The following is a 7,161-nucleotide window of genomic DNA, read 5'->3' on the forward strand; positions in this document are numbered from 1 at the left end:
TTCAAGAAATTTAGAACCAGGAACAGAAATAGCCCTTGGTTCTCTCCTGACCTGACTGCCCTTAACCAACAGAAAAACATCCTATGGCGTTCTGCATTAGCATCGAACTGCCCCCGTGATATGCAACTTTTCAGGGAAGCTAGAAACCAATATACACAGGCAGTTAGAAAAGCCAAGGCTAGCTTTTTCAAGCAGAAATTTGCTTCCTGCAACACAAATTCAAAAAAGTTCTGGGACACTGTAAAGTCCATGGAGAATAAGAACACCTCCTCCCAGCTTCCAACTGCACTGAAGATAGGAAACACTGTCATCACCGACAAATCCACTATAATTGAGAATTTCAATAAGCATTTTTCTACGGCTGGCCATGCTTTCCACCTGGCTACCCCTACCCCGGTCAACAGCACTGCCCTCCCCTCTGCTACTCGCCCAAGCCTTCCCCATTTATCTTTCTCCCAAATACAGTCAGCTGATGTTCTGAAAGAGCTGCAAAATCTGGACCCTTACAAATCAGCCGGGCTAGATAATCTGGACCCCTTCTTTCTAAAACTATCTGCTGAAATTGTTGCCACCCCTATTACTAGCCTTTTCAACCTCTCTTTCGTGTCGTCTGAGATTCCCAAAGATTGGAAAGCAGCTGCGGTTATCCCCCTCTTCAAAGGGGGGGACACTCTTGACCCTAACAGCTACAGACCTATATCTATCCTACCTTGCCTTTCTAAGGTCTTCGAAAGCCAAGTCAACAAACAGATTACCGACCATTTCGAATCCCACCATACCTTCTCCGCTATGCAATCTGGTTTCAGAGCTGGTCATGGGTGCACCTCAGCCACGCTCAAGGTCATAAACGATATCTTAACCGCCATCGATAGGAAACAGTACTGTGCAGCCGTATTCATTGACCTGGCCAAGGCATTTGACTCTGTCAATCACCACATCCTCATCGGCAGACTCGACAGCCTTGGTTTCTCTAATGATTGCCTCGCCTGGTTCACCAACTACTTCTCTGATCGAGTTCAGTGTGTCAAATCGGAGGGTCTATTGTCCGGGCCCCTGGCAGTCTCTATGGGGGTGCCACAGGGTTCAATTCTTGGACCGACTCTCTTCTCTGTATACATCAATGATGTCGCTCTTGCTGCTGGTGAGTCTCTGATCCACCTCTACGCTGACGACACTATTCTGTATACTTCTGGCCCTTCTTTTGACACTGTGTTAACAACCCTCCAGGCGAGCTTCAATGCCGTACAGCTCTCCTTCCGTGGCCTCCAATTGCTCTTAAATACAAGTAAAACTAAATGCATGCTCTTCAACCGATCGCTGCCTGCACCTGCCCGCCTGTCCAACATCACTACTCTGGACGGCTCTGACTTAGAATATGTGGACAACTACAAATACCTAGGTGTCTGGTTAGACTGTAAACTCTCCTTCCAGACTCACATCAAACATCTCCAATCCAAAGTTAAATCTAGAATTGGCTTCCTATTCCGCAACAAAGCATCCTTCACTCATGCTGCCAAACATACCCTTGTAAAACTGACCATCCTACCAATCCTCAACTTCGGTGATGTCATTTACAAAATAGCCTCCAAAACCCTACTCAATAAATTGGATGCAGTCTATCACAGTGCCATCCGTTTTGTCACCAAAGCCCCATATACTACCCACCACTGCGACCTGTACGCTCTCGTTGGTTGGCCCTCGCTTCATACTCGTCGCCAAACCCACTGGCTCCAGGTCATCTACAAGACCCTGCTAGGTAAAGTCCCCCCTTATCTCAGCTCGCTGGTCACCATAGCAGCACGCGCTCCAGCAGGTATATCTCTCTGGTCACCCCCAAAACCAATTCTTCCTTTGGCCGCCTCTCCTTCCAGTTCTCTGCTGCCAATGACTGGAACGAACTACAAAAATCTCTGAAACTGGAAACACTTATCTCCCTCAATAGCTTTAAGCACCAGCTGTCAGAGCAGCTCATAGATTACTGCACCTGTACATAGCCCATCTATAATTTAGCCCAAACAACTACCTCTTTACCTACTGTATTTATTTATTTATTTTGCTCCTTTGCACCCCATTATTTCTATCTCTACTTTACACTTTCTTCCACTGCAAACCAACCATTCCAGTGTTTTTTTACTTGCTATATTGTATTTACTTCGCCACCATGGCCTTTTTTATATTTTTATGTATTTATATATATATTTTATATATTTTGTTTGCCTTCACCTCCCTTATCTCACCTCACTTGCTCACATTGTATATAGACTTATTTTTCACTGTATTATTGACTGTATGTTTGTTTTACTCCATGTGTAACTATGTGTTGTTGTATGTGTTGAACTGCTTTGCTTTATCTTGGCCAGGTCGCAATTGTAAATGAGAACGTGTTCTCAATTAACCTACCTGGTTAAATAAAGGTGAAATAGCTGTCAAAGGACACCAGAAACAAAATTGTAGACCTGCACCAGGCTGGGAAGACTGAATCTGCAATAGGTAAGCAGCTTGGTTTGAAGAAATCAACTGTGGGAGCAATTATTAGGAAATGGAAGACATACAAGACCACTGATAATCTCCCTCGATCTGGGGCTCCACGCAAGATCTCACCCCGTGGGGTCAAAATGATCACAAGAACAGTGAGCAAAAATCCCAGAACCACACGGGGGGACCTAGTGAATGACCTGCAGAGAGCTGGGACCAAAGTAACAAAGCCTACCATCAGTAACACACTACGCCGCCAGGGACTCAAATCCTGCAGTGCCAGACGTGTCCCCCTGCTTAAGCCAGTACATGTCCAGGCCCGTCTGAAGTTTGCTAGAGAGCATTTGGATGATCCAGAAGAAGATTGGGAGAATGTCTTATGGTCAGATGAAACCAAAATAGAACTTTTTGGTAAAAACTCAACTCGTCGTGTTTGGAGGACAAAGAATGCTGAGTTGCATCCAAAGAACACCATACCTACTGTGAGGCATGGGGGTGGAAACATCATGCTTTGGGGCTGTTTTTCTGCAAAGGGACCAGGACGACTGATCCATGTAAAGGAAAGAATGAATGGGGCCATGTATCGTGAGATTTTGAGTGAAAACCTCCTTCTATCAGCAAGGGCATTGAAGATGAAACGTGGCTGGGTCTTTCAGCATGACAATGATCCCAAACACACCGCCCGGGCAACGAAGGAGTGGCTTCGTAAGAAGCATTTCAAGGTCCTGGAGTGGCCTAGCCAGTCTCCAGATCTCAACCCCATAGAAAATCTTTGGAGGGAGTTGAAAGTTCGTGTTGCCCAGCAACAGCCCCAAAACATCACTGCTCTAGAGGAGATCTGCATGGAGGAATGGGCCAAAATACCAGCAACAGTGTGTGAAAACCTTGTGAAGACTTACAGAAAACGTTTGACCTCTGTCATTGCCAACAAAGGGTATATAACAAAGTATTGAGATAAACTTTTGTTATTGACCAAATACTTATTTTCCACCATAATTTGCAAATAAATTCATTAAAAATCCTACAATGTGATTTTCTGGATTTTTTTTCTAATTTTGTCTGTCATAGTTGAAGTGTACCTATGATGAAAATTACAGGCCTCTCTCATCTTTTTAAGTGGGAGAACTTGCACAATTGGTGGCTGACTAAATACTTTTTTGCCCCACTGTAACTGACAATGTCATTTCATAGCTGTATTCCATGTTAAATAAAATATCACTGAATCTGGAAGGTTGAAAATAATCCATTGGTTATAGTCTGTCCGAAAGCGCAACAACATTTCACTGTAAAGTGAAACCACCCCAGAACCTTCCTCCACCTGCCGTTTTTGGCAGATCTCACATCGCGGTGTGCCCCGAACTAACAGCCCCGAACTGACAGCCCCGAACGAACTATTGTTGCCCGTGTTTATCTTCTTCGTACTGCTCTTTTCATGCTATCTGTTCACTTGTACTTTTCCACGACCGGGCGTTTCTATGGAAACTAAGAGAAAGAAGACAGGGCTAGATTTGACAGAGCGCTGTCAGGCAGCAGCACACAGGGTGGCTGGAGTTTCTCCTGGAGGGAGAGAATACCCATGTGGAGGGAGGGAGAGAGAGGGAAGGAGGGAGGCTGGGAGAGAGGGAGAGAGAGAGGGAAGGAGGAAGGCTGGGAGGGAGGGAGATAGAGAGAGGGAAGGAGGAAGGCTGGGAGGGAGGGAGATAGAGCGAGGGAAGGAGGGAGGCTGGGAGGGAGGGAGAGAGAGAGGGAGCGAGAGAGGGAAGGAGGAAGGCTGGGAGGGAGGGAGAGATGGAGAGAGAGAGGGAAGGAGGAAGGCTGGGAGGAAGGGAGATAGAGAGAGGGAAGGAGAAAGGCTGGGAGGGAGGGAGAGAGGGAGGGAGAGAGGGAAGGAGGGAGGCTGAGAGAGAGGGAGAGAGGCTGGGAGGGAGGGAGAGAGAGAGGGAAGGAGAGAAGCTGGGAGGGAGAGAGAGAGAGAGGGAAGGAGAGAAGCTGGGAGGGAGGGAGAGAGAGAGGGAAGGAGAGAGGCTGGGAGGGAGGGAGAGAGAGAGGGAAGGAGAGAAGCTGGGAGGGAGAGAGAGAGAGAGGGAAGGAGAGAAGCTGGGAGGGAGAGAGAGAGAGAGGGAAGGAGAGAAGCTGGGAGGGAGAGAGAGAGAGAGGGAAGGAGAGAAGCTGGGAGGGAGAGAGAGAGAGAGGGAAGGAGAGAAGCTGGGAGGGAGAGAGAGAGAGAGGGAAGGAGAGAAGCTGGGAGGGAGAGAGAGAGAGAGGGAAGGAGAGAAGCTGGGAGGGAGAGAGAGAGAGAGGGAAGGAGAGAAGCTGGGAGGGAGAGAGAGAGAGAGGGAAGGAGAGAAGCTGGGAGGGAGGGAGAGAGAGAGGGAAGGAGAGAAGCTGGGAGGGAGAGAGAGAGAGAGGGAAGGAGAGAAGCTGGGAGGGAGAGAGAGAGAGAGGGAAGGAGAGAAGCTGGGAGGGAGAGAGAGAGAGAGGGAAGGAGAGAAGCTGGGAGGGAGAGAGAGAGAGAGGGAAGGAGAGAGGCTGGGAGGGAGAGAGAGAGAGGGAAGGAGAGAAGCTGGGAGGGAGAGATAGAGAGAGGGAAGGAGAGAAGCTGGGAGGGAGAGAGAGAGAGAGGGAAGGAGAGAGGCTGGGAGGGAGAGAGAGAGAGAGGGAAGGAGAGAAGCTGGGAGGGAGAGAGAGAGAGAGGGAAGGAGAGAGGCTGGGAGGGAGAGAGAGAGAGAGGGAAGGAGAGAAGCTGGGAGGGAGAGAGAGAGAGAGGGAAGGAGAGAGGCTGGGAGGGAGGGAGAGAGAGAGAGAGGGAAGGAGAGAAGTTGGGAGGGAGGGAGGGAGAGAGAGAGGGAAGGAGAGAAGCTGGGAGGGAGAGAGAGAGAGAGGGAAGGAGAGAAGCTGGGAGGGAGGGAGAGAGAGAGGGAAGGAGAGAAGCTGGGAGGGAGGGAGAGAGAGAGGGAAGGAGAGAAGCTGGGAGGGAGGGAGAGAGAGAGGGAAGGAGAGAAGCTGGGAGGGAGGGAGAGAGAGAGGGAAGGAGAGAAGCTGGGAGAGAGAGAGAGAGAGAGGGAAGGAGAGAAGCTGGGAGAGAGAGAGAGAGAGAGGGGGAAGGAGAGAAGCTGGGAGGGAGAGAGAGAGAGAGGGAAGGAGAGAAGCTGGGAGGGAGAGAGAGAGAGAGGGAAGGAGAGAAGCTGGGAGGGAGGGAGAGAGAGAGAGGGAAGGAGAGAAGCTGGGAGGGAGAGAGAGAGAGAGAGGGAAGGAGAGAGGCTGGGAGGGAGAGAGAGAGAGAGGGAAGGAGAGAAGCTGGGAGGGAGGGAGAGAGAGAGGGAAGGAGAGAAGCTGGGAGGGAGAGAGAGAGAGAGAGAAGGAGAGAAGCTGGGAGGGAGAGAGAGAGAGAGAGAGAGGGAAGGAGAGAAGCTGGGAGGGAGAGAGAGAGAGAGGGAAGGAGAGAAGCTGGGAGGGAGGGAGAGAGAGAGGGAAGGAGAGAAGCTGGGAGGGAGAGAGAGAGAGAGAGAGAGAGGGAAGGAGAGAAGCTGGGAGGGAGGGAGAGAGAGAGGGAAGGAGAGAAGCTGGGAGGGAGAGAGAGAGAGAGGGAAGGAGAGAAGCTGGGAGGGAGAGAGAGAGGGAAGGAGAGAAGCTGGGAGGGAGAGAGAGAGAGAGGGAAGGAGAGAAGCTGGGAGGGAGGGAGAGAGAGAGGGAAGGAGAGAAGCTGGGAGGGAGAGAGAGAGAGAGGGAAGGAGAGAAGCTGGGAGGGAGAGAGAGAGAGGGAAGGAGAGAAGCTGGGAGGGAGAGAGAGAGAGAGAGAGGGAAGGAGAGAAGCTGGGAGGGAGAGAGAGAGAGGGAAGGAGAGAAGCTGGGAGGGAGAGAGAGAGAGAGAGAGGGAAGGAGAGAAGCTGGGAGGGAGGGAGAGAGAGAGGGAAGGAGAGAAGCTGGGAGGGAGAGAGAGAGAGAGGGAAGGAGAGAAGCTGGGAGGGAGAGAGAGAGAGAGAGAGGGAAGGAGAGAAGCTGGGAGGGAGAGGAGAGAGAGGGAAGGAGAGAAGCTGGGAGGGAGAGAGAGAGAGAGAGAGGGAAGGAGAGAAGCTGGGAGGGAGAGAGAGAGAGAGGGAAGGAGAGAGGCTGGGAGGGAGGGAGAGAGAGAGGGAAGGAGAGAAGCTGGGAGGGAGGGAGAGAGAGAGGGAAGGAGAGAAGCTGGGAGGGAGAGAGAGAGAGAGAGAAGGAGAGAAGCTGGGAGGGAGAGAGAGAGAGAGAGAGAGGGAAGGAGAGAAGCTGGGAGGGAGAGAGAGAGAGAGGGAAGGAGAGAAGCTGGGAGGGAGAGAGAGAGAGGGAAGGAGAGAAGCTGGGAGGGAGAGAGAGAGAGAGAGAGAGGGAAGGAGAGAAGCTGGGAGGGAGGGAGAGAGAGAGGGAAGGAGAGAAGCTGGGAGGGAGGGAGAGAGAGAGAGGGAAGGAGAGAAGCTGGGAGGGAGAGAGAGAGAGAGGGAAGGAGAGAGGCTGGGAGGGAGAGAGAGAGAGAGGGAAGGAGAGAAGCTGGGAGGGAGGGAGAGAGAGAGGGAAGGAGAGAAGCTGGGAGGGAGAGAGAGAGAGAGAGAAGGAGAGAAGCTGGGAGGGAGAGAGAGAGAGAGAGAGAGGGAAGGAGAGAAGCTGGGAGGGAGAGAGAGAGAGAGGGAAGGAGAGAAGCTGGGAGGGAGGGAGAGA

Source organism: Salvelinus fontinalis, chromosome 39 (genome assembly GCF_029448725.1).
Source record: "Salvelinus fontinalis isolate EN_2023a chromosome 39, ASM2944872v1, whole genome shotgun sequence".
Classification (NCBI taxonomy): domain Eukaryota; kingdom Metazoa; phylum Chordata; class Actinopteri; order Salmoniformes; family Salmonidae; genus Salvelinus; species Salvelinus fontinalis.